Source organism: Anarhichas minor, unplaced genomic scaffold (assembly GCF_050575085.1).
Source record: "Anarhichas minor isolate MPS153535 unplaced genomic scaffold, ASM5057508v1 ptg000017l, whole genome shotgun sequence".
Classification (NCBI taxonomy): domain Eukaryota; kingdom Metazoa; phylum Chordata; class Actinopteri; order Perciformes; family Anarhichadidae; genus Anarhichas; species Anarhichas minor.
Window position 1 is genome coordinate 8,205,838 of NW_027466463.1, and position 25,315 is coordinate 8,231,152.

Genomic DNA, 25,315 nt, shown 5'->3' on the forward strand with positions numbered 1-25,315 from the left:
TCACTTTGATGGAACATTGGAACATTTGCATTTATTGTTGAATAGAATACATAGAGCATAGTATTTGCATTTCAAAGTTTTATTGTTATTTTCAAATTTACATTTCAAACTTTATTTGTAAATTTGAACCAAACACACCAGATTAACTGGCATGTGTGGTCCGTGGGAGGAAACCCACGCAGACATGGAAGAACAGAGGTGTTGATTTACCTTCTATACCTTTGAGTTACTATGAACCCTAAAGCTATAGAGGCAGGTGTTCTCCATGTGTCCCCAGTTGCTGGTGATCTGTAGCTTCACATATCTGAAGACCCCTATGTCTGGATTCTGGTCAGAGACAAGAGAGAGAAATGGATAAAGGGAGTCAGGCAATGTAACAGAGACACAAATGAAAGGATAGGACATCAGCGATAAAGAAGACATTTTGTTTTAATTCCAGATGTTCCTGGCATCTGTGTTGACCACATGGTCTTTGCATGTTTGTAATCTATAGTATTAATAGCAGCTCCACCTCTATCTCTAATAGTTAGTTTAACTACAGCTTGCAGCCATTAACATGGCAGGACGAGGTTTCATCCTCAGAAGAACAATGAATAGTTAAAGCTAATCTCTGTTTATTAAGCTTGTTGTGGAGAAATCTGGTAACCTCACAATGTTTTTGAATGTGACCGAATAACACGTTCATGGATGCTGTTCTGTCTAACTTATATCATACTCACGGGCAGTTCAAAGGTCTGAAGTGCTGCGCTGTCCTGATCGTAAACCAGTGTCCCCAGGTAGGTGCCTTCCTCATCCGTGGTGCTCATTCCCTGGAAGAGACAGAAAAGAAACGGAGATGAGCGGAGCCTTTTGTTGTGTATGACATGTCGAGGATGATGACAGAAAATGTCTGACTTACGTAGATTGAAAATTCCCTCGGTGCTCTTGAAATGTGTCCATCGGGGGACTGGCTCTTTGGGATGTGGCCGAGTGTCACGTGAGTGATGGAGACTGGGTGCGACAGGGAGACGAATAAATGCCCTTGGCTGCCTGCAAAGGACCAGCATTGTCCTGGAAGCAACGGTGACTGTCCCTAAGGGGGAGAGAATTTCATTTTGCAACTGTTACCTCCATGTTCTTTGATATTAAATACCAGAAGTTTCAAAAGTGTAATTACAAGACACTGTAAAGCAATGTGGCTGTAACTCCTACCTGGATCACTCTTCGTTGTGCTTTGGATAAATAGCACCCGAAGAATAGTCGATCCAATATTCCAGCTCCTTTGTTGCAATATGTGTCCGACGATAAGTGACGTAAAACTCTGGCTCCTGCATGCACACAAGTAAAGGACACACGTACAAAGTTAGAAATCAACCTCCGAACAAGTTCCACAATAAAGCACATGTATGAATAGTGATGAGACGATGATGAAGATGATGACGATGGCTCACCTAGCGATTCTAAGGCAAAGTTTGCCATCGTGTCTGCCACGGGAACAAGCGTGTTCGTCCACTGTTTGAGCATCTGCACCTCCTGCTGGACCTCTTTCAGTTGAATACACGTGTGTGTGTACTGTGTGAATCCTGAGGGACACAAAGCACTAAGTTAAGAAATGTCAGTTTCAGTACTGGTGATACTTTGTGTCCTTTCAGTACTGGTGATACTTTGTGTCCTTTCAGTACTGGTGATACGGTGTGACCTGTATCTAGTGAAGATACTTCTTGTCCTTTCAGTACTGGTGATACTTTGTGTCCTTTCAGTACTGGTGATACTTTGTGTCCTTTCAGTACTGGTGATACTTTGTGACCTGTATCTAGTGAAGATACTTCTTGTCCTTTCAGTACTGGTGATACTTTGTGTCCTTTCAGTACTGGTGATACTTTGTGTCCTTTCAGTACTGGTGATACTTTGTGACCTGTATCTAGTGAAGATACTTCTTGTCCTTTCAGTACTGGTGATACTTTGTGTCCTTTCAGTACTGGTGATACTTTGTGTCCTTTCAGTACTGGTGATACTTTGTGACCTGTATCTAGTGAAGATACTTCTTGTCCTTTCAGTACTGGTGATACTTTGTGTCCTTTCAGTACTGGTGATACTTTGTGACCTGTATCTAGTGAAGACACTTGGTGTCCTGTCAGTAGTGTTGATACTCTGTGATCTTAGTTGGTTGGCAATAGACTCGTGGTGACCCGTTGATTCCTGGTCCATGGCAGTGTCTGTAGAGTCGTTCTCATTCATTGACTCAAGAGGATCTGCAGAGTCCATATGATATTGGCCCCTGCCGTGACCTTTCCTCCTCCGAAAGACCCTGAAAGATGCGACAGATGTTAGTAAGACTCATTCATGTGAAGATTTATACAATGCTAACTCCACAGCATACGTACAAGACACAATATGTGCACACAAACTTACCTGTACAAGTTCTCCCTGTAGGAAAGGGTTGGAGTTCCCTCCTCTGTGTAATAGCCAACCTCCTGCAGACGAACACTTTTCCTCAACACGGCTGGAAAAGGGTAGAAAGTGTGGTATATTTTCAGGCCTTGCATATTTTCAGGCCTTGAACGATACAGCGAAGACCCCAAGTAGAGTTGTCTTAGATGAAAACCAGATGTGCAGGAGACCAGGGGCAGAAGTGGGGATGTGTAGAATCAGGAGGCCACATACATTCTCTTACGTTCCGCCCAGATGTTGCATGACATGTACCCTATATAAAGATGAAGCGAGAGCCCTAAAGGCGGGGACTTTCGGATTCGACTTGAGACCTCCGGACGATCTAGACGTCCGTAATGGCATGTGTTGCTTGTTTGTAATAAACTTTATTATACCAGCAAGAACAGTGTCCACGGAGCATCCTTCCTCATCACTTCAACAGACCTGTCGCATGCAAGACACGACATAGATGGCGGCACGAACAGATCGGCAATGATCTGGCAGTTTCCCGACGACTTCACATACGGTGAGCTCTCTCGATTGAATGCTGGTCATTAATTGGGGCTGTTATGTGGAATTGTTAGGTGGAGTTGCTTGGACACACCGTAAATTAAGAACCTTCTTGTTATGGACATGTCCTGTTGATTTGATGTTTAAAGTGAGGCTCCGTGCTAAATTTAATGAAAAAAAAAAAAGGGGGAAGATGAAAAAGGAAAAAGGAAAATAAATAGTTTAGAATAGCTTCATGGTAACGAATAAGGTGGGCTAAATAGTATCGTGCAAGATTAATGAAGAGGGGCCCTCAACTTCTTAACGGTAAGACACATGCATATTAGTCACGGCGTAACGATGGCTCTGACATAGTCCGGAAGAGGATACTGACCTGATCCTATACACATGAAAGAATACATGCTCTAGGCAGATAGGAGAAATAAATAATTAAATAAATAAATAGAAAACTTGGCAACTGATTGACCAGTTAATGCATTTAATTAATTAATGGCATATGGTTGTTTGGTCTAACCTCTGCTGATAATTGCAGATGTCCATTTTTGTCATTGTGCGTTGTTTTGTTCTGATCTGTGCTGTGGTGTACATCAATATGGTGACTGTCTGATGATTTGAGCTGAATAGTGATTGATTGATTGATTGGATAATTGATTGATTTGTTGATTGATTGGTTTGTTAATTTGTTAATTGATTAATTTGTTAATTGGATAATTGGTTAATGTGTTAATTGTGCAATTGCTAATTGGCTACTTTGTAATTGGTTAATTGGTTAAGTGATACTTGGTTAATTGGTTAATTTGATAATTGGTTAATTGGATAATTGGTTAATTGAAGGGGGAAGTAATCTAAATAGCCTTGAGTAGTTTTAATTGTAGCAATTAATTCTTAAAGTACAAATAACGGAAAATAAGAGGAAGTCATTATAATGGGGAAAAAGAATACTAAAAATCCAAAGGTAATCACTCCTGTTGAAGTGGTACAGAAGAATAATCCTCTAATTAGAGGCATTGCAAACATTGCAAAAATATCGGAAAAATGGCATAAACGCTGGCCTGAAATTGACCAACCATGGCCAGTGGAGGGGACTCTTAACCCAGATGTAATTAAAATTGATTTAGACTTGTATCAACATACAAGGCAGAGCAAAAGAAGGAAAAAAAAAGAGAAAACGCAAGGAGAAGAGGCAAGTGGAGCTTGGCATTCTCCAGTTGTTTGAAAAAGAGAGGACAGAGAGCAAACGAAGAGGGAACGTACAGAGAAGGAGCAGAAAGAAAAGGAGAAGAGAGAGAAAGCACAAAAGACAGGGAGAGAAGAGAGTATGAGAAAGAGCGAAAAGAGAGAGAGCTGAAAGAGAGGGATAGAAGGAAAGAGAGAGCAAAGTGAAAAAGAGAAACAGGATAGAGAGAGCAAAGTGAAAGGGAGAAACAGGATAGAGAGAGCAAAGTGAAAGGGAGAGGGAGAAGGAGAGAACAGATAAAGAGAGAGAAAAGAGAGAAAGGGAGTGTATAAAGGATGAAATGCCAAACGAGAGTGTTCACCAATTATTGATGACAACAGAGACTGAAGCTTCTACAGTATGTTGGATCGGAAATCTTAATGAAGATTTTCTTGAGCCAGTTAAGTTGTGGGAAAAGTTTATCATCGTAAATATGCCCGACGCGAAGCTTCCAGAGTATCCATTTCACTGCACGCTCAAGTATTTCAAAAAAGATGCTCAAGGATACGCAGAAGAATGGTTGAGTCAACAACCAAAACAAGTTCAACTAAATTCGGGCTGTATAATTTTGGGACCACAAGGAGCAGCTATGAAGATACACAGAAATGACTATTTGGACAAAGAGTTTGATATCGAGAAGAGTGTGCCACATGTGACCTTGTGGGTGTGTGAAGAACATACGCCGAAGCAAGTGGGAGAAATGATGGCGGAGGCAGAAGAAGCTGTTTTTACACCCGTAACAGAGAATCTTGCCATCTGGAAGAGCGAGGATCAGAGGTTCATTAAGATCATGATCTCTGCTCAAGGACAAGGACAGCCACATGCTGTGCGAATGACACATGAGCCAGTCTGCAGTACTAAGATGGACTCAGACCCAATGAGAGAAGAGATGCTAAAACAAGTTCCAGGAGGTTTGTGGGCTCGGCATAGTACTGATATTGGACTTGTGAAGTCAGCTCAACCAGTAAGAGTTGAACTCCGACCAGGAGTCAAACCACCTTGGAAGAACCAGTATCCACTGAGTGAAGAGGCAATCCGAGGAATTGAACCACAGATTGAAGGACTTTTGAAGGCAGGTGTTTTAAGAATAACACAGGACCCGCAGAGCAACACGCCTTTGTTGCCAATAAAGAAGCCAGATAATTCATATCGCCTGACACATGACTTAAGAGCGGTCAATGAAGTGGTGGTTGATTTTCAAGCAGAAGTACCGGATCCACATACTTTGTTAGCCCAACTTCCGCCAAATGCGACACATTTCACAGTGTTAGATTTATGTGGTGCGTTTTTCAGTGTTCCACTTAGTAGGGAAAGCCAAAGCTTATTCGGGTTCACGTACAATGGACAATCTTATGAGTATGAGAGACTGCCACAAGGGTTCAAACATAGTCCTCACATTTTCAATAAAATAGTGAAAGATGATTTGGAGGGAATAGAGCAGGTATTAACAAGTAATGTAATTCAATATGTGGACGACATCATCATTTGTTCACCGGATGAGGAGACATGTCATAAGGACTCAACTAAATTGCTACAAATACTGGCAGAGAAGGGTCACAAGGCCTCTCTGAAGAAACTGCAGTATTGTAAGGAGAAGGTAACTTATTTGGGTCAAACAATAACGCAGGGACACAGAAGCATCTCTGAGAGTCATGTGGAGGCTATTCGCAAGGCTCCAAAACCCAGAACAGTTCGAGAGATGATGACATTTCTTGGTATTGCAGGATATTCTTCAGCATGGGTTGAGGATTATGCTAGCTTGACAGGGCCATTGAGAGCTATGATTAAAGATACTGGGAATGCTAAGCTACACTGTAATCTGTCCTTTACACGATGGCCTTTTGGCATTTGAAACGGAAAAAAAATAAAAAATAAAAAGCCAAGTTCTTATGTAGAGAGGTCATAAGCAGGTGGGGACTTCCAGATCGAATATCCTCAGACAATGGGAAAGAGTTTGTGGATAAGACGGTGAAATTGATTTTGAAAAAACTTGGAATTAAACAGCGTCTTGGTGCAATCTATCATCTGCAAAGTCAAGGGATGTGCGAAAGAATGAATGGTGTTCTGAAAAATCGTATTGTCAAAATATGCCAGCAAACGGGTTCCAGAAACAACTAAGAATATTCATACAACTACTCAGACTACTACTCTAGCTATGTGATGTTTTGTTTGTGTACGCTGTTGTTGACCTTTGCAAAGGCAATGATAATTAGGTGGGTTGGAGTTGTGCTACCCGGCGATCAAACTCTGATGCCATTATTACACGAAGCTGACACGGACATGGATGAGGATGACGCAATAAAGATCGAAGTGGTGGAGGAATATCCATTTTGAATATCTCATGATTATCATCCTATTATTTACCTCTGTTATTGCTTGCGTAGTTCGTAGTGTTGATTTTTTTTTGCTCTTTCGAGACTTTGTTTAGTCTCGAAGGGGGGGGGGGTATGGAAACAAATGAACAAAATGATTAATGGACATTATGAGTTATAATCTCACAGTTTACTTATAGAAGTGTTATTATTTGGTGTTTGATGTGTTAATGTGTATCTGTTCTGTATGCAAAAGATACTGGCCTTCTTTTCTTTCATTCTAGAACATATTGGGGGAAGACCACTGTGAGGGTGATGGATTGTCAGGGACTCCGATGGGCTGAATGGATTCAGACACTTCAAACATGAAAACATGAAACCGCAGGTCCTTCCTGCTGCTGTCAGGCTGCACAACCACCTGTGCTCCCAGTTGACCACACGAGAAAAATCTGTGCTGTATAAATATTCCGTGCAATAAAAAAAAAAAATGAGTCTGTATATATAATATTTTTAGTTATTGTGGATTTTTACTTGTTTAATATTAGTTACCATTTATACTTGTTTTTACTATGTCTCTTGTTTCCACCATTTACTATGCTGCTGTAATCCTGTACATTTTTCCACTGCGGGACTACAGTACATAATCAAATCCCAGGATACACTTTGTCAGACCCCACTCTTCTTCCCCTGCCCAGAGAAATAAGGAAACCAAAATATCATTAAAGTTTTATTCAAACGGATAGAAAAGTACGTACAAGCAGAAAGATGCTACTGTTTAGCTGAGGCTAAACGTTGCCCTTGGCCATCAGGCCGCCGTCGGCCAGGAGGGAGCCGTTGCCCTTGGACACCAGGCCGCCGCCGGCCAGGAGGGAGCCGTTGCCCTTGGACACCAGGCCGCCGCCGGCCAGGAGGGAGCCGTTGCCCTTGGACACCAGGCCGCCGTCGGCCAGGAGGGAGCCGTTGCCCTTGGACACCAGGCCGCCGTCGGCCAGGAGGGAGCCGTTGCCCTTGGACACCAGGCCGCCGTCGGCCAGGAGGGAGCCGTTGCCCTTGGACACCAGGCCGCCGTCGGCCAGGAGGGAGCCGTTGCCCTTGGACACCAGGCCGCCGTCGGCCAGGAGGGAGCCGTTGCCCTTGGACACCAGGCCGCCGTCGGCCAGGAGGGAGCCGTTGCCCTTGGACACCAGGCCGCCGTCGGCCAGGAGGGAGCCGTTGCCCTTGGACACCAGGCCGCCGTCGGCCAGGAGGGAGCCGTTGCCCTTGGACACCAGGCCGCCGTCGGCCAGGAGGGAGCCGTTGCCCTTGGACACCAGGCCGCCCTCGGCCAGGAGGGAGCCGTTGCCCTTGGACATCAGGCCGCCCTCGGCCAGGAGGGAGCCGTTGCCCTTGGACATCAGGCCGCCCTCGGCCAGCAGGGAGCCGTTGCCCTTGGACATCAGGCCGCCCTCGGCCAGCAGGGAGCCGTTGCCCTTGGACATCAGGCCGCCGCCGGCCAGGAGGGAGCCATTGCTTTCAACAATAACTTTTAGGTAGAGAGCTAATGCCTCAACATCCACTTCATTGGCTTCCACTGTCACTGAAATAAAGACATTGGATTAATAAATTAAAATCTAAGAAGTGATTTTCAACTTCTCTAGACTTTTACAGTGCTTTGAGAATTCTCAGTTCTTCAACTTAAAAACAAACGCTTGCTCTTAATATTTGGCTTTAAAATATACATGTTTTACTACAACACGACAGTACATACACCTCTCACGGTGTCCAATGATAAATACGCAGCAACTGTATAACTGAAATCTTATGGGCAATATAGCTTAGACATTTTTTTGGAATCCAAACACCAAAAGACAGACAAAGCATTAATGAAAACACCAGGAACCTGAGCCGTACACAAACTTGCATTTTTGCAATAGGGTCAAGCAGAACCTGCTCACCTTTTTTATACTTTCGCACAGACATGGCCTCATGTGAATAGTGAAGTGTAAGGGCCTTCTTTATGGAGAGGTCATTGGGAGGCAGATCTAAAGTACAAAAGAAATTTGGTGTCAGGAAGGAGCTCAGAAAATCTCAAATATTAAAATAGTCACCAATATTCTCACCCCTCATTCTCCTCTGTAGCCCATTAGCGCTGCTTTCAGTTGAGCCACCAACAGGCAAACAAGAGCCTATGGACACAGTGGTTTCTGTTAATCAAATGTTTTTGCTGTTTGATTGCACATAAGACAAACTTGTCACTGCTAAATGGCATTTCAGGAATTAAGAAATTAACATACTTTGCTATACTCAACAACCAATTTATTGAATACAAGCTTCAAACAGAACAAATATAAATACCTTTGGTAAGCCAGACAGTCAGCATACAAATAAACAAGGCCCAAAAAGCTCCCATCGCTTCAGTCACCAACAGAAAATGCTACCTGTGCCACATGGCAGGTTAAATAACCCCATTGTGCAGTTATCACAGCTGTTACTGATCAGCTCTAATTGGCTTTCTCTTCAGAGAGTCAGTGCTAGTTGAGATGCAGCCCTTTCCTGTGAAAAATATTATACAATCTATCAGATCATAAAACTCTGAGAATGTTGTATTTATGAATTTGATGAGTTTTTTGTTGTATGTTAAGGAGCAATCATCATTTTAAATACAATCTCGCTTTATGTCCACACTGACAATGCTCCATGAATGGGGAAAATGGAAGATTTCAAAGATACCCCTCATTTTCAGACAACTAATTGCAATGAAGGTTGTATTTGGGTGATAACTATAAAAGATGAACAGCTTCAAACCCAACACACTCAAGATGTTTTTACAAAAGGAAAAGTTTGGCCAAAACAATTTATTCTGATTTACAGTACTTCAAATTTTGCATTTTTACTCTACATGTATTCATCTGCTATAGTTACTAGTTACTTTTATGTCACAATTAATACAGGAAAATAAGACATTCCACAGCTGAAATTGAAAATATTCAGCTTCGCCTGGAAAAATGCACTTTCATTGATAAAAGGTTATTGTAATAATGTAGCTATCTCCCTAAAACTTTCCCAAGTCATAGCATAACTGATCAGTAGTTATTAAAAAAAGGTTAAAGTGGAATGAAGTGGAATAAAGTGAATAATAAGAGGTTTTAGTCAGGCGAGGTCATCATTTTCGAACCAGCTGTTGCTGCTCTTACATTGTACTTTTATACACTATATAACTATATATTTCACTTTCTTTATCACTCATATGATTCAATACATCCAAATACAGATAATAGGAATCATATTCATATTCATAACATCATCAGAGCCAGTTTTGGCTGTCATCTGTAGGATTTTCTCATTTCATGTGTGTGTATGTGGCTGCATGGCAGCCTATCCTCGGTCGATTTCCAAAAACAACCCCTCGTTCGACGCGTCATAGTCTCAGGAAGACCTGTGTCGAGTTTGGTGGCGATCGGCAAAAGTTTTCATACAATAAAGTTGCCAGAAGTGACGCGTGTACCCCGGCGGAAATTTCCGGTCGCAGGCAGTCTGACCACTCGCCCAAGCCTGCTTGACCGCTCTTATTCTGGAAACAAGTCGGAAGTCAACAGTATGCAGTTGGCAGCAATGACTACAGCTTTGGAACGGAAATTCGGCGACGTTATTATCCATATTTTCATAAAACTTGGGCGCATACCTACGATTTTTGTCGGCGGAGGGCAGCACGAAGGTACGTTTGATCACTCACAACTGTTTAGTGTTTCTACGGATCGTGAAACAGAAGTTAGTTACGTGTTCCGCCACGTGTGCTAATGCTAATAAATGCATTGCATGACTTGGTAGCCGTTAGCATGAGGGTACAAACATTGATTTACTGTACTCATAACGCCGATTTCGGGCCAGGATTTGGTGCTTTTATGCCACGGTATTTTTCTGCTTATGTGAGTACCCTATAGCTGTGTTGGTAGTGTGTCAGAAGTGACTTATATGATGTTTTTGCCCATACGTTGCTCTTTCATCGAAAAAAAAAAAATAATTAGCCACATACATGCTACTGGCTAATAATCATGCTATTTTCCGCATTTGAGTTTGAGGGGTTCTGAGCCCGAGAAGCCCAAATGGTCTCCCCTCGGGCTAAAAAGGTTAAAAAAAGACTATCACCATCAGCCACCGTCATTAGAATCAAATGTATCCTCTGGACATTGGATACATGTAGCTAATTCCATAGCAATCCACCTGATAGATGTTGAGAGGCACAATGCCGCTAGCGTTAAGCTATATGTGTTATCAACTTATAAAATATGATGTATTATAGATATTATAACCCTGCACACCCACGGAGGTGTTTGCAGTTATTGTGTCCGATTAGAGCTACAAATGTTGAAGGAGCACAAAGCTATTCTGGGATTCATGTGAGGTCACCAATCTCCATGTACAAGCTTTGGGGCTCTCTTTCTGTATGTGCTGAAGATAAGATTTGAAGCTGCAGGCCTTTAAGGTCAGTAAGCACAGTGACACCTGTGCTCCCAGTTGACCACACAAGAAAAATCTGTATATATAATATTTTTACTTGTTTAATACTAGTTACCATTTATAATTCTTTTTACTATGTCTCTTGTTTGCACCATTTACTATGCTGCTGTAATCCTGTACATTTTTCCACTGCGGGACTACAGTACAGAATCAAATCCCAGGATGCACTTTGTCCGACCCCATTCGTCTTCCCTTCCCCAGAGACATAAGGAAACCAAAATATCATTAAAAAAAGTTTTATTCAATTGGGAGATGACTATAAAAGATGAACAGCTTCCAACCCAACACACTCTCAAGATTTTTTTACAAAAGTAAAAGTCTGGCCAAAACAATTTATTCTGATTTACAGTACTTCAAATTTTGCATTTTTACTCTACATGTATTCATCTGCTATAGTTACGAGTTACTTTTATGTCACAATAAAAAAGACTGTCTATCGCCATCAGCCACCGTCATTAGAATCAAATGTATCCTCTAAGGCTTCATAACAAGCCATCCTTATAGTTATTATAAAATAAAAGAAATCATATAACATAGAATGCAATAAAATGTCATAGTATAGTGTGCCATAAAACTGCCAAAACATAATGAGTCATAAAAAATGTCAGTCATTATTAACATGGCTAGAGAAGACTCGTCAGTCCGTTGTTCTTGTTGAACCACACAAAGACTACAATACACATTGCACTCTGGTGTTACAGTGGATGTTCTTGCAGAGATCACACAAACCCAACAACAGCAAGGTTTAGTTTGGACCTGTCAGCATCTTATTCACAGAATTATCGTTATGTTAATTAAAAAGTGTTGACCAGCTGCGGCTAAAAGTGAAAAGCTACCTCAATGTTTAGTCCACTAATCCTTGTTAATAATCAAAAGACATGAAGAACAGTTTCACTTTGATGGAACATTGGAACATTTGCATTTATTGTTGAATAGAATACATAGAGCATAGTATTTGCATTTCAAAGTTTTATTGTTATTTTCAAATTTACATTTCAAACTTTATTTGTAAATTTGAACCAAACACACCAGATTAACTGGCATGTGTGGTCCGTGGGAGGAAACCCACGCAGACATGGAAGAACAGAGGTGTTGATTTACCTTCTATACCTTTGAGTTACTATGAACCCTAAAGCTATAGAGGCAGGTGTTCTCCATGTGTCCCCAGTTGCTGGTGATCTGTAGCTTCACATATCTGAAGACCCCTATGTCTGGATTCTGGTCAGAGACAAGAGAGAGAAATGGATAAAGGGAGTCAGGCAATGTAACAGAGACACAAATGAAAGGATAGGACATCAGCGATAAAGAACACATTTTGTTTTAATTCCAGATGTTCCTGGCATCTGTGTTGACCACATGGTCTTTGCATGTTTGTAATCTATAGTATTAATAGCAGCTCCACCTCTATCTCTAATAGTTAGTTTAACTACAGCTTGCAGCCATTAACATGGCAGGACGAGGTTTCATCCTCAGAAGAACAATAAATAGTTAAAGCTAATCTCTGTTTATTAAGCTTGTTGTGGAGAAATCTGGTAACCTCACAATGTTTTTGAATGTGACCGAATAACACGTTCATGGATGCTGTTCTGTCTAACTTATATCATACTCACGGGCAGTTCAAAGGTCTGAAGTGCTGCGCTGTCCTGATCGTAAACCAGTGTCCCCAGGTAGGTGCCTTCCTCATCCGTGGTGCTCATTCCCTGGAAGAGACAGAAAAGAAACGGAGATGAGCGGAGCCTTTTGTTGTGTATGACATGTCGAGGATGATGACAGAAAATGTCTGACTTACGTAGATTGAAAATTCCCTCGGTGCTCTTGAAATGTGTCCATCGGGGGACTGGCTCTTTGGGATGTGGCCGAGTGTCACGTGAGTGATGGAGACTGGGTGCGACAGGGAGACGAATAAATGCCCTTGGCTGCCTGCAAAGGACCAGCATTGTCCTGGAAGCAACGGTGACTGTCCCTAAGGGGGAGAGAATTTCATTTTGCAACTGTTACCTCCATGTTCTTTCATATTAAATACCAGAAGTTTCAAAAGTGTAATTACAGGACACTGTAAAGCAATGTGGCTGTAACTCCTACCTGGATCACTCTTCGTTGTGCTTTGGATAAATAGCACCCGAAGAATAGTCGATCCAATATTCCAGCTCCTTTGTTGCAATATGTGTCCGACGATAAGTGACGTAAAACTCTGGCTCCTGCATGCACACAAGTAAAGGACACACGTACAAAGTTAGAAATCAACCTCCGAACAAGTTCCACAATAAAGCACATGTATGAATAGTGATGAGACGATGATGAAGATGATGACGATGGCTCACCTAGCGATTCTAAGGCAAAGTTTGCCATCGTGTCTGCCACGGGAACAAGCGTGTTCGTCCACTGTTTGAGCATCTGCACCTCCTGCTGGACCTCTTTCAGTTGAATACACGTGTGTGTGTACTGTGTGAATCCTGAGGGACACAAAGCACTAAGTTAAGAAATGTCAGTTTCAGTACTGGTGATACTTTGTGTCCTTTCAGTACTGGTGATACTTTGTGTCCTTTCAGTACTGGTGATACGGTGTGACCTGTATCTAGTGAAGATACTTCTTGTCCTTTCAGTACTGGTGATACTTTGTGTCCTTTCAGTACTGGTGATACTTTGTGTCCTTTCAGTACTGGTGATACTTTGTGACCTGTATCTAGTGAAGATACTTCTTGTCCTTTCAGTACTGGTGATACTTTGTGTCCTTTCAGTACTGGTGATACTTTGTGTCCTTTCAGTACTGGTGATACTTTGTGACCTGTATCTAGTGAAGATACTTCTTGTCCTTTCAGTACTGGTGATACTTTGTGTCCTTTCAGTACTGGTGATACTTTGTGACCTGTATCTAGTGAAGATACTTCTTGTCCTTTCAGTACTGGTGATACTTTGTGTCCTTTCAGTACTGGTGATACTTTGTGACCTGTATCTAGTGAAGACATTTGGTGTCCTGTCAGTAGTGTTGATACTCTGTGATCTTAGTTGGTTGGCAATAGACTCGTGGTGACCCGTTGATTCCTGGTCCATGGCAGTGTCTGTAGAGTCGTTCTCATTCATTGACTCAAGAGGATCTGCAGAGTCCATATGATATTGGCCCCTGCCGTGACCTTTCCTCCTCCGAAAGACCCTGAAAGATGCGACAGATGTTAGTAAGACTCATTCATGTGAAGATTTATACAATGCTAACTCCACAGCATACGTACAAGACACAATATGTGCACACAAACTTACCTGTACAAGTTCTCCCTGTAGGAAAGGGTTGGAGTTCCCTCCTCTGTGTAATAGCCAACCTCCTGCAGACGAACACTTTTCCTCAACACGGCTGGAAAAGGGTAGAAAGTGTGGTATATTTTCAGGCCTTGCATATTTTCAGGCCTTGAACGATACAGCGAAGACCCCAAGTAGAGTTGTCTTAGATGAAAACCAGATGTGCAGGAGACCAGGGGCAGAAGTGGGGATGTGTAGAATCAGGAGGCCACATACATTCTCTTACATTCCGCCCAGATGTTGCATGACATGTACCCTATATAAAGATGAAGCGAGAGCCCTAAAGGCGGGGACTTTCGGATTCGACTTGAGACCTCCGGACGATCTAGACGTCCGTAATGGCATGTGTTGCTTGTTTGTAATAAACTTTATTATACCAGCAAGAACAGTGTCCACGGAGCATCCTTCCTCATCACTTCAACAGACCTGTCGCATGCAAGACACGACATAGATGGCGGCACGAACAGATCGGCAATGATCTGGCAGTTTCCCGACGACTTCACATACGGTGAGCTCTCTCGATTGAATGCTGGTCATTAATTGGGGCTGTTATGTGGAATTGTTAGGTGGAGTTGCTTGGACACACCGTAAATTAAGAACCTTCTTGTTATGGACATGTCCTGTTGATTTGATGTTTAAAGTGAGGCTCCGTGCTAAATTTAATGAAAAAAAAAAAAGGGGGAAGATGAAAAAGGAAAAAGGAAAATAAATAGTTTAGAATAGCTTCATGGTAACGAATAAGGTGGGCTAAATAGTATCGTGCAAGATTAATGAAGAGGGGCCCTCAACTTCTTAACGGTAAGACACATGCATATTAGTCACGGCGTAACGATGGCTCTGACATAGTCCGGAAGAGGATACTGACCTGATCCTATACACATGAAAGAATACATGCTCTAGGCAGATAGGAGAAATAAATAATTAAATAAATAAATAGAAAACTTGGCAACTGATTGACCAGTTAATGCATTTAATTAATTAATGGCATATGGTTGTTTGGTCTAACCTCTGCTGATAATTGCAGATGTCCATTTTTGTCATTGTGCGTTGTTTTGTTCTGATCTGTGCTGTGGTGTACATCAATATGGTGACTGTCTGATGATTTGAGCTGAATAGTGATTGATTGATTGATTGGATAATTGATTGATTTGTTGATTGATTGGTTTGTTAATTTGTTAATTGATTAATTTGTTAATTGGATAATTGGTTAATGTGTTAATTGTTCAATTGCTAATTGGCTAATTTGTAATTGGTTAATTGGTTAAGTGATACTTGGTTAATTTGATAATTGGTTAATTGGATAATTGGTTAATTGAAGGGGGAAGTAATCTAAATAGCCTTGAGTAGTTTTAATTGTAGCAATTAATTCTTAAAGTACAAATAACGGAAAATAAGAGGAAGTCATTATAATGGGGAAAAAGAATACTAAAAATCCAAAGGTAATCACTCCTGTTGAAGTGGTACAGAAGAATAATCCTCTAATTAGAGGCATTGCAAACATTGCAAAAATATCGGAAAAATGGCATAAACGCTGGCCTGAAATTGACCAACCATGGCCAGTGGAGGGGACTCTTAACCCAGATGTAATTAAAATTGATTTAGACTTGTATCAACATACAAGGCAGAGCAAAAGAAGGAAAAAAAAAGAGAAAACGCAAGGAGAAGAGGCAAGTGGAGCTTGGCATTCTCCAGTTGTTTGAAAAAGAGAGGACAGAGAGCAAACGAAGAGGGAACGTACAGAGAAGGAGCAGAAAGAAAAGGAGAAGAGAGAGAAAGCACAAAAGACAGGGAGAGAAGAGAGTATGAGAAAGAGCGAAAAGAGAGAGAGCTGAAAGAGAGGGATAGAAGGAAAGAGAGAGCAAAGTGAAAAAGAGAAACAGGATAGAGAGAGCAAAGTGAAAGGGAGAAACAGGATAGAGAGAGCAAAGTGAAAGGGAGAGGGAGAAGGAGAGAACAGATAAAGAGAGAGAAAAGAGAGAAAGGGAGTGTATAAAGGATGAAATGCCAAACGAGAGTGTTCACCAATTATTGATGACAACAGAGACTGAAGCTTCTACAGTATGTTGGATCGGAAATCTTAATGAAGATTTTCTTGAGCCAGTTAAGTTGTGGGAAAAGTTTATCATCGTAAATATGCCCGACGCGAAGCTTCCAGAGTATCCATTTCACTGCACGCTCAAGTATTTCAAAAAAGATGCTCAAGGATACGCAGAAGAATGGTTGAGTCAACAACCAAAACAAGTTCAACTAAATTCGGGCTGTATAATTTTGGGACCACAAGGAGCAGCTATGAAGATACACAGAAATGACTATTTGGACAAAGAGTTTGATATCGAGAAGAGTGTGCCACATGTGACCTTGTGGGTGTGTGAAGAACATACGCCGAAGCAAGTGGGAGAAATGATGGCGGAGGCAGAAGAAGCTGTTTTTACACCCGTAACAGAGAATCTTGCCATCTGGAAGAGCGAGGATCAGAGGTTCATTAAGATCATGATCTCTGCTCAAGGACAAGGACAGCCACATGCTGTGCGAATGACACATGAGCCAGTCTGCAGTACTAAGATGGACTCAGACCCAATGAGAGAAGAGATGCTAAAACAAGTTCCAGGAGGTTTGTGGGCTCGGCATAGTACTGATATTGGACTTGTGAAGTCAGCTCAACCAGTAAGAGTTGAACTCCGACCAGGAGTCAAACCACCTTGGAAGAACCAGTATCCACTGAGTGAAGAGGCAATCCGAGGAATTGAACCACAGATTGAAGGACTTTTGAAGGCAGGTGTTTTAAGAATAACACAGGACCCGCAGAGCAACACGCCTTTGTTGCCAATAAAGAAGCCAGATAATTCATATCGCCTGACACATGACTTAAGAGCGGTCAATGAAGTGGTGGTTGATTTTCAAGCAGAAGTACCGGATCCACATACTTTGTTAGCCCAACTTCCGCCAAATGCGACACATTTCACAGTGTTAGATTTATGTGGTGCGTTTTTCAGTGTTCCACTTAGTAGGGAAAGCCAAAGCTTATTCGGGTTCACGTACAATGGACAATCTTATGAGTATGAGAGACTGCCACAAGGGTTCAAACATAGTCCTCACATTTTCAATAAAATAGTGAAAGATGATTTGGAGGGAATAGAGCAGGTATTAACAAGTAATGTAATTCAATATGTGGACGACATCATCATTTGTTCACCGGATGAGGAGACATGTCATAAGGACTCAACTAAATTGCTACAAATACTGGCAGAGAAGGGTCACAAGGCCTCTCTGAAGAAACTGCAGTATTGTAAGGAGAAGGTAACTTATTTGGGTCAAACAATAACGCAGGGACACAGAAGCATCTCTGAGAGTCATGTGGAGGCTATTCGCAAGGCTCCAAAACCCAGAACAGTTCGAGAGATGATGACATTTCTTGGTATTGCAGGATATTCTTCAGCATGGGTTGAGGATTATGCTAGCTTGACAGGGCCATTGAGAGCTATGATTAAAGATACTGGGAATGCTAAGCTACACTGTAATCTGTCCTTTACACGATGGCCTTTTGGCATTTGAAACGGAAAAAAAATAAAAAATAAAAAGCCAAGTTCTTATGTAGAGAGGTCATAAGCAGGTGGGGACTTCCAGATCGAATATCCTCAGACAATGGGAAAGAGTTTGTGGATAAGACGGTGAAATTGATTTTGAAAAAACTTGGAATTAAACAGCGTCTTGGTGCAATCTATCATCTGCAAAGTCAAGGGATGTGCGAAAGAATGAATGGTGTTCTGAAAAATCGTATTGTCAAAATATGCCAGCAAACGGGTTCCAGAAACAACTAAGAATATTCATACAACTACTCAGACTACTACTCTAGCTATGTGATGTTTTGTTTGTGTACGCTGTTGTTGACCTTTGCAAAGGCAATGATAATTAGGTGGGTTGGAGTTGTGCTACCCGGCGATCAAACTCTGATGCCATTATTACACGAAGCTGACACGGACATGGATGAGGATGACGCAATAAAGATCGAAGTGGTGGAGGAATATCCATTTTGAATATCTCATGATTATCATCCTATTATTTACCTCTGTTATTGCTTGCGTAGTTCGTAGTGTTGATTTTTTTTTGCTCTTTCGAGACTTTGTTTAGTCTCGAAGGGGGGGGGGGGTATGGAAACAAATGAACAAAATGATTAATGGACATTATGAGTTATAATCTCACAGTTTACTTATAGAAGTGTTATTATTTGGTGTTTGATGTGTTAATGTGTATCTGTTCTGTATGCAAAAGATACTGGCCTTCTTTTCTTTCATTCTAGAACATATTGGGGGAAGACCACTGTGAGGGTGATGGATTGTCAGGGACTCCGATGGGCTGAATGGATTCAGACACTTCAAACATGAAAACATGAAACCGCAGGTCCTTCCTGCTGCTGTCAGGCTGCACAACCACCTGTGCTCCCAGTTGACCACACGAGAAAAATCTGTGCTGTATAAATATTCCGTGCAATAAAAAAAAAAAATGAGTCTGTATATATAATATTTTTAGTTATTGTGGATTTTTACTTGTTTAATATTAGTTACCATTTATACTTGTTTTTACTATGTCTCTTGTTTCCACCATTTACTATGCTGCTGTAATCCTGTACATTTTTCCACTGCGGGACTACAGTACATAATCAAATCCCAGGATACACTTTGTCAGACCCCACTCTTCTTCCCCTGCCCAGAGAAATAAGGAAACCAAAATATCATTAAAGTTTTATTCAAACGGATAGAAAAGTACGTACAAGCAGAAAGATGCTACTGTTTAGCTGAGGCTAAACGTTGCCCTTGGCCATCAGGCCGCCGTCGGCCAGGAGGGAGCCGTTGCCCTTGGACACCAGGCCGCCGCCGGCCAGGAGGGAGCCGTTGCCCTTGGACACCAGGCCGCCGCCGGCCAGGAGGGAGCCGTTGCCCTTGGACACCAGGCCGCCGTCGGCCAGGAGGGAGCCGTTGCCCTTGGACACCAGGCCGCCGTCGGCCAGGAGGGAGCCGTTGCCCTTGGACACCAGGCCGCCGTCGGCCAGGAGGGAGCCGTTGCCCTTGGACACCAGGCCGCCGTCGGCCAGGAGGGAGCCGTTGCCCTTGGACACCAGGCCGCCGTCGGCCAGGAGGGAGCCGTTGCCCTTGGACACCAGGCCGCCGTCGGCCAGGAGGGAGCCGTTGCCCTTGGACACCAGGCCGCCGTCGGCCAGGAGGGAGCCGTTGCCCTTGGACACCAGGCCGCCGTCGGCCAGGAGGGAGCCGTTGCCCTTGGACACCAGGCCGCCGTCGGCCAGGAGGGAGCCGTTGCCCTTGGACACCAGGCCGCCCTCGGCCAGGAGGGAGCCGTTGCCCTTGGACATCAGGCCGCCCTCGGCCAGGAGGGAGCCGTTGCCCTTGGACATCAGGCCGCCCTCGGCCAGCAGGGAGCCGTTGCCCTTGGACATCAGGCCGCCCTCGGCCAGCAGGGAGCCGTTGCCCTTGGACATCAGGCCGCCGCCGGCCAGGAGGGAGCCATTGCTTTCAACAATAACTTTTAGGTAGAGAGCTAATGCCTCAACATCCACTTCATTGGCTTCCACTGTCACTGAAATAAAGACATTGGATTAATAAATTAAAATCTAAGAAGTGATTTTCAACTTCTCTAGACTTTTACAGTGCTTTGAGAATTCTCAGTTCTTCAACTTAAAAACAAACGCTTGCTCTTAATATTTGGCTTTAAAATATACATATTTTACTACAACACGACAGTACATACACCTCTCACGGTGTCCAATGATAAATACGCAGCAACTGTATAACTGAAATCTTATGGGCAATATAGCTTAGACATTTTTTTGGAATCCAAACACCAAAAGACAGACAAAGCATTAATGAAAACACCAGGAACCTGAGCCGTACACAAACTTGCATTTTTGCAATAGGGTCAAGCAGAACCTGCTCACCTTTTTTATACTTTCGCACAGACATGGCCTCATGTGAATAGTGAAGTGTAAGGGCCTTCTTTATGGAGAGGTCATTGGGAGGCAGATCTAAAGTACAAAAGAAATTTGGTGTCAGGAAGGAGCTCAGAAAATCTCAAATATTAAAATAGTCACCAATATTCTCACCCCTCATTCTCCTCTGTAGCCCATTAGCGCTGCTTTCAGTTGAGCCACCAACAGGCAAACAAGAGCCTATGGACACAGTGGTTTCTGTTAATCAAATGTTTTTGCTGTTTGATTGCACATAAGACAAACTTGTCACTGCTAAATGGCATTTCAGGAATTAAGAAATTAACATACTTTGCTATACTCAACAACCAATTTATTGAATACAAGCTTCAAACAGAACAAATATAAATACCTTTGGTAAGCCAGACAGTCAGCATACAAATAAACAAGGCCCAAAAAGCTCCCATCGCTTCAGTCACCAACAGAAAATGCTACCTGTGCCACATGGCAGGTTAAATAACCCCATTGTGCAGTTATCACAGCTGTTACTGATCAGCTCTAATTGGCTTTCTCTTCAGAGAGTCAGTGCTAGTTGAGATGCAGCCCTTTCCTGTGAAAAATATTATACAATCTATCAGATCATAAAACTCTGAGAATGTTGTATTTATGAATTTGATGAGTTTTTTGTTGTATGTTAAGGAGCAATCATCATTTTAAATACAATCTCGCTTTATGTCCACACTGACAATGCTCCATGAATGGGGAAAATGGAAGATTTCAAAGATACCCCTCATTTTCAGACAACTAATTGCAATGAAGGTTGTATTTGGGTGATAACTATAAAAGATGAACAGCTTCAAACCCAACACACTCAAGATGTTTTTACAAAAGGAAAAGTTTGGCCAAAACAATTTATTCTGATTTACAGTACTTCAAATTTTGCATTTTTACTCTACATGTATTCATCTGCTATAGTTACTAGTTACTTTTATGTCACAATTAATACAGGAAAATAAGACATTCCACAGCTGAAATTGAAAATATTCAGCTTCGCCTGGAAAAATGCACTTTCATTGATAAAAGGTTATTGTAATAATGTAGCTATCTCCCTAAAACTTTCCCAAGTCATAGCATAACTGATCAGTAGTTATTAAAAAAAGGTTAAAGTGGAATGAAGTGGAATAAAGTGAATAATAAGAGGTTTTAGTCAGGCGAGGTCATCATTTTCGAACCAGCTGTTGCTGCTCTTACATTGTACTTTTATACACTATATAACTATATATTTCACTTTCTTTATCACTCATATGATTCAATACATCCAAATACAGATAATAGGAATCATATTCATATTCATAACATCATCAGAGCCAGTTTTGGCTGTCATCTGTAGGATTTTCTCATTTCATGTGTGTGTATGTGGCTGCATGGCAGCCTATCCTCGGTCGATTTCCAAAAACAACCCCTCGTTCGACGCGTCATAGTCTCAGGAAGACCTGTGTCGAGTTTGGTGGCGATCGGCAAAAGTTTTCATACAATAAAGTTGCCAGAAGTGACGCGTGTACCCCGGCGGAAATTTCCGGTCGCAGGCAGTCTGACCACTCGCCCAAGCCTGCTTGACCGCTCTTATTCTGGAAACAAGTCGGAAGTCAACAGTATGCAGTTGGCAGCAATGACTACAGCTTTGGAACGGAAATTCGGCGACGTTATTATCCATATTTTCATAAAACTTGGGCGCATACCTACGATTTTTGTCGGCGGAGGGCAGCACGAAGGTACGTTTGATCACTCACAACTGTTTAGTGTTTCTACGGATCGTGAAACAGAAGTTAGTTACGTGTTCCGCCACGTGTGCTAATGCTAATAAATGCATTGCATGACTTGGTAGCCGTTAGCATGAGGGTACAAACATTGATTTACTGTACTCATAACGCCGATTTCGGGCCAGGATTTGGTGCTTTTATGCCACGGTATTTTTCTGCTTATGTGAGTACCCTATAGCTGTGTTGGTAGTGTGTCAGAAGTGACTTATATGATGTTTTTGCCCATACGTTGCTCTTTCATCGAAAAAAAAAAAAAATTAGCCACATACATGCTACTGGCTAATAATCATGCTATTTTCCGCATTTGAGTTTGAGGGGTTCTGAGCCCGAGAAGCCCAAATGGTCTCCCCTCGGGCTAAAAAGGTTAAAAAAAGACTATCACCATCAGCCACCGTCATTAGAATCAAATGTATCCTCTGGACATTGGATACATGTAGCTAATTCCATAGCAATCCACCTGATAGATGTTGAGAGGCACAATGCCGCTAGCGTTAAGCTATATGTGTTATCAACTTATAAAATATGATGTATTATAGATATTATAACCCTGCACACCCACGGAGGTGTTTGCAGTTATTGTGTCCGATTAGAGCTACAAATGTTGAAGGAGCACAAAGCTATTCTGGGATTCATGTGAGGTCACCAATCTCCATGTACAAGCTTTGGGGCTCTCTTTCTGTATGTGCTGAAGATAAGATTTGAAGCTGCAGGCCTTTAAGGTCAGTAAGCACAGTGACACCTGTGCTCCCAGTTGACCACACAAGAAAAATCTGTATATATAATATTTTTACTTGTTTAATACTAGTTACCATTTATAATTCTTTTTACTATGTCTCTTGTTTGCACCATTTACTATGCTGCTGTAATCCTGTACATTTTTCCACTGCGGGACTACAGTACAGAATCAAATCCCAGGATGCACTTTGTCCGACCCCATTCGTCTTCCCTTCCCCAGAGACATAAGGAAACCAAAATATCATTAAAAAAAGTTTTATTCAATTGGGAGATGACTATAAAAGATGAACAGCTTCCAACCCAACACACTCTCAAGATTTTTTTACAAAAGTAAAAGTCTGGCCAAAACAATTTATTCTGATTTACAGTACTTCAAATTTTGCATTTTTACTCTACATGTATTCATCTGCTATAGTTACGAGTTACTTTTATGTCACAATAAAAAAGACTGTCTATCGCCATCAGCCACCGTCATTAGAATCAAATGTATCCTCTAAGGCTTCATAACAAGCCATCCTTATAGTTATTATAAAATAAAATAAATCATATAACATAGAATGCAATAAAATGTCATAGTATAGTGTGCCATAAAACTGCCAAAACATAATGAGTCATAAAAAATGTCAGTCATTATTAACATGGCTAGAGAAGACTCGTCAGTCCGTTGTTCTTGTTGAACCACACAAAGACTACAATACACATTGCATTCTTGCAGAGATCACACAAACCCAACAACAGCAAGGTTTAGTTTGGACCTGTCAGCATCTTATTCACAGAATTATCGTTATGTTAATTAAAAAGTGTTGACCAGCTGCGGCTAAAAGTGAAAAGCTACCTCAATGTTTAGTCCACTAATCCTTGTTAATAATCAAAAGACATGAAGAACAGTTTCACTTTGATGGAACATTGGAACATTTGCATTTATTGTTGAATAGAATACATAGAGCATAGTATTTGCATTTCAAAGTTTTATTGTTATTTTCAAATTTACATTTCAAACTTTATTTGTAAATTTGAACCAAACACACCAGATTAACTGGCATGTGTGGTCCGTGGGAGGAAACCCACGCAGACATGGAAGAACAGAGGTGTTGATTTACCTTCTATACCTTTGAGTTACTATGAACCCTAAAGCTATAGAGGCAGGTGTTCTCCATGTGTCCCCAGTTGCTGGTGATCTGTAGCTTCACATATCTGAAGACCCCTATGTCTGGATTCTGGTCAGAGACAAGAGAGAGAAATGGATAAAGGGAGTCAGGCAATGTAACAGAGACACAAATGAAAGGATAGGACATCAGCGATAAAGAAGACATTTTGTTTTAATTCCAGATGTTCCTGGCATCTGTGTTGACCACATGGTCTTTGCATGTTTGTAATCTATAGTATTAATAGCAGCTCCACCTCTATCTCTAATAGTTAGTTTAACTACAGCTTGCAGCCATTAACATGGCAGGACGAGGTTTCATCCTCAGAAGAACAATGAATAGTTAAAGCTAATCTCTGTTTATTAAGCTTGTTGTGGAGAAATCTGGTAACCTCACAATGTTTTTGAATGTGACCGAATAACACGTTCATGGATGCTGTTCTGTCTAACTTATATCATACTCACGGGCAGTTCAAAGGTCTGAAGTGCTGCGCTGTCCTGATCGTAAACCAGTGTCCCCAGGTAGGTGCCTTCCTCATCCGTGGTGCTCATTCCCTGGAAGAGACAGAAAAGAAACGGAGATGAGCGGAGCCTTTTGTTGTGTATGACATGTCGAGGATGATGACAGAAAATGTCTGACTTACGTAGATTGAAAATTCCCTCGGTGCTCTTGAAATGTGTCCATCGGGGGACTGGCTCTTTGGGATGTGGCCGAGTGTCACGTGAGTGATGGAGACTGGGTGCGACAGGGAGACGAATAAATGCCCTTGGCTGCCTGCAAAGGACCAGCATTGTCCTGGAAGCAACGGTGACTGTCCCTAAGGGGGAGAGAATTTCATTTTGCAACTGTTACCTCCATGTTCTTTGATATTAAATACCAGAAGTTTCAAAAGTGTAATTACAAGACACTGTAAAGCAATGTGGCTGTAACTCCTACCTGGATCACTCTTCGTTGTGCTTTGGATAAATAGCACCCGAAGAATAGTCGATCCAATATTCCAGCTCCTTTGTTGCAATATGTGTCCGACGATAAGTGACGTAAAACTCTGGCTCCTGCATGCACACAAGTAAAGGACACACGTACAAAGTTAGAAATCAACCTCCGAACAAGTTCCACAATAAAGCACATGTATGAATAGTGATGAGACGATGATGAAGATGATGACGATGGCTCACCTAGCGATTCTAAGGCAAAGTTTGCCATCGTGTCTGCCACGGGAACAAGCGTGTTCGTCCACTGTTTGAGCATCTGCACCTCCTGCTGGACCTCTTTCAGTTGAATACACGTGTGTGTGTACTGTGTGAATCCTGAGGGACACAAAGCACTAAGTTAAGAAATGTCAGTTTCAGTACTGGTGATACTTTGTGTCCTTTCAGTACTGGTGATACTTTGTGTCCTTTCAGTACTGGTGATACGGTGTGACCTGTATCTAGTGAAGATACTTC

The 25,315-nt window shown here is 42.0% G+C and overlaps 3 long non-coding RNA genes across 3 annotated transcripts; all 3 read right to left on the reverse strand.

The window, feature by feature from the left end:
* Nucleotides 1-1,333, reverse strand: LOC142951232 (uncharacterized). Its single transcript, XR_012954556.1, has 3 exons — nucleotides 1,192-1,333; nucleotides 720-1,072; nucleotides 1-327 (listed from the first exon to the last, which is right to left on the reverse strand). It is a non-coding gene; the product is annotated as an uncharacterized LOC142951232 (long non-coding RNA).
* A 10,502-nt stretch (nucleotides 1,334-11,835) lies between these two features.
* LOC142951242 (uncharacterized) lies at nucleotides 11,836-13,209 on the reverse strand. The gene is made up of 3 exons (XR_012954561.1): nucleotides 13,027-13,209; nucleotides 12,555-12,907; nucleotides 11,836-12,162 (listed from the first exon to the last, which is right to left on the reverse strand). It is a non-coding gene; the product is annotated as an uncharacterized LOC142951242 (long non-coding RNA).
* A 10,406-nt stretch (nucleotides 13,210-23,615) lies between these two features.
* On the reverse strand, nucleotides 23,616-24,948 carry LOC142951233 (uncharacterized). Its single transcript, XR_012954557.1, has 3 exons — nucleotides 24,807-24,948; nucleotides 24,335-24,687; nucleotides 23,616-23,942 (listed from the first exon to the last, which is right to left on the reverse strand). It is a non-coding gene; the product is annotated as an uncharacterized LOC142951233 (long non-coding RNA).
* Nucleotides 24,949-25,315: the final 367 nt, after the last annotated feature.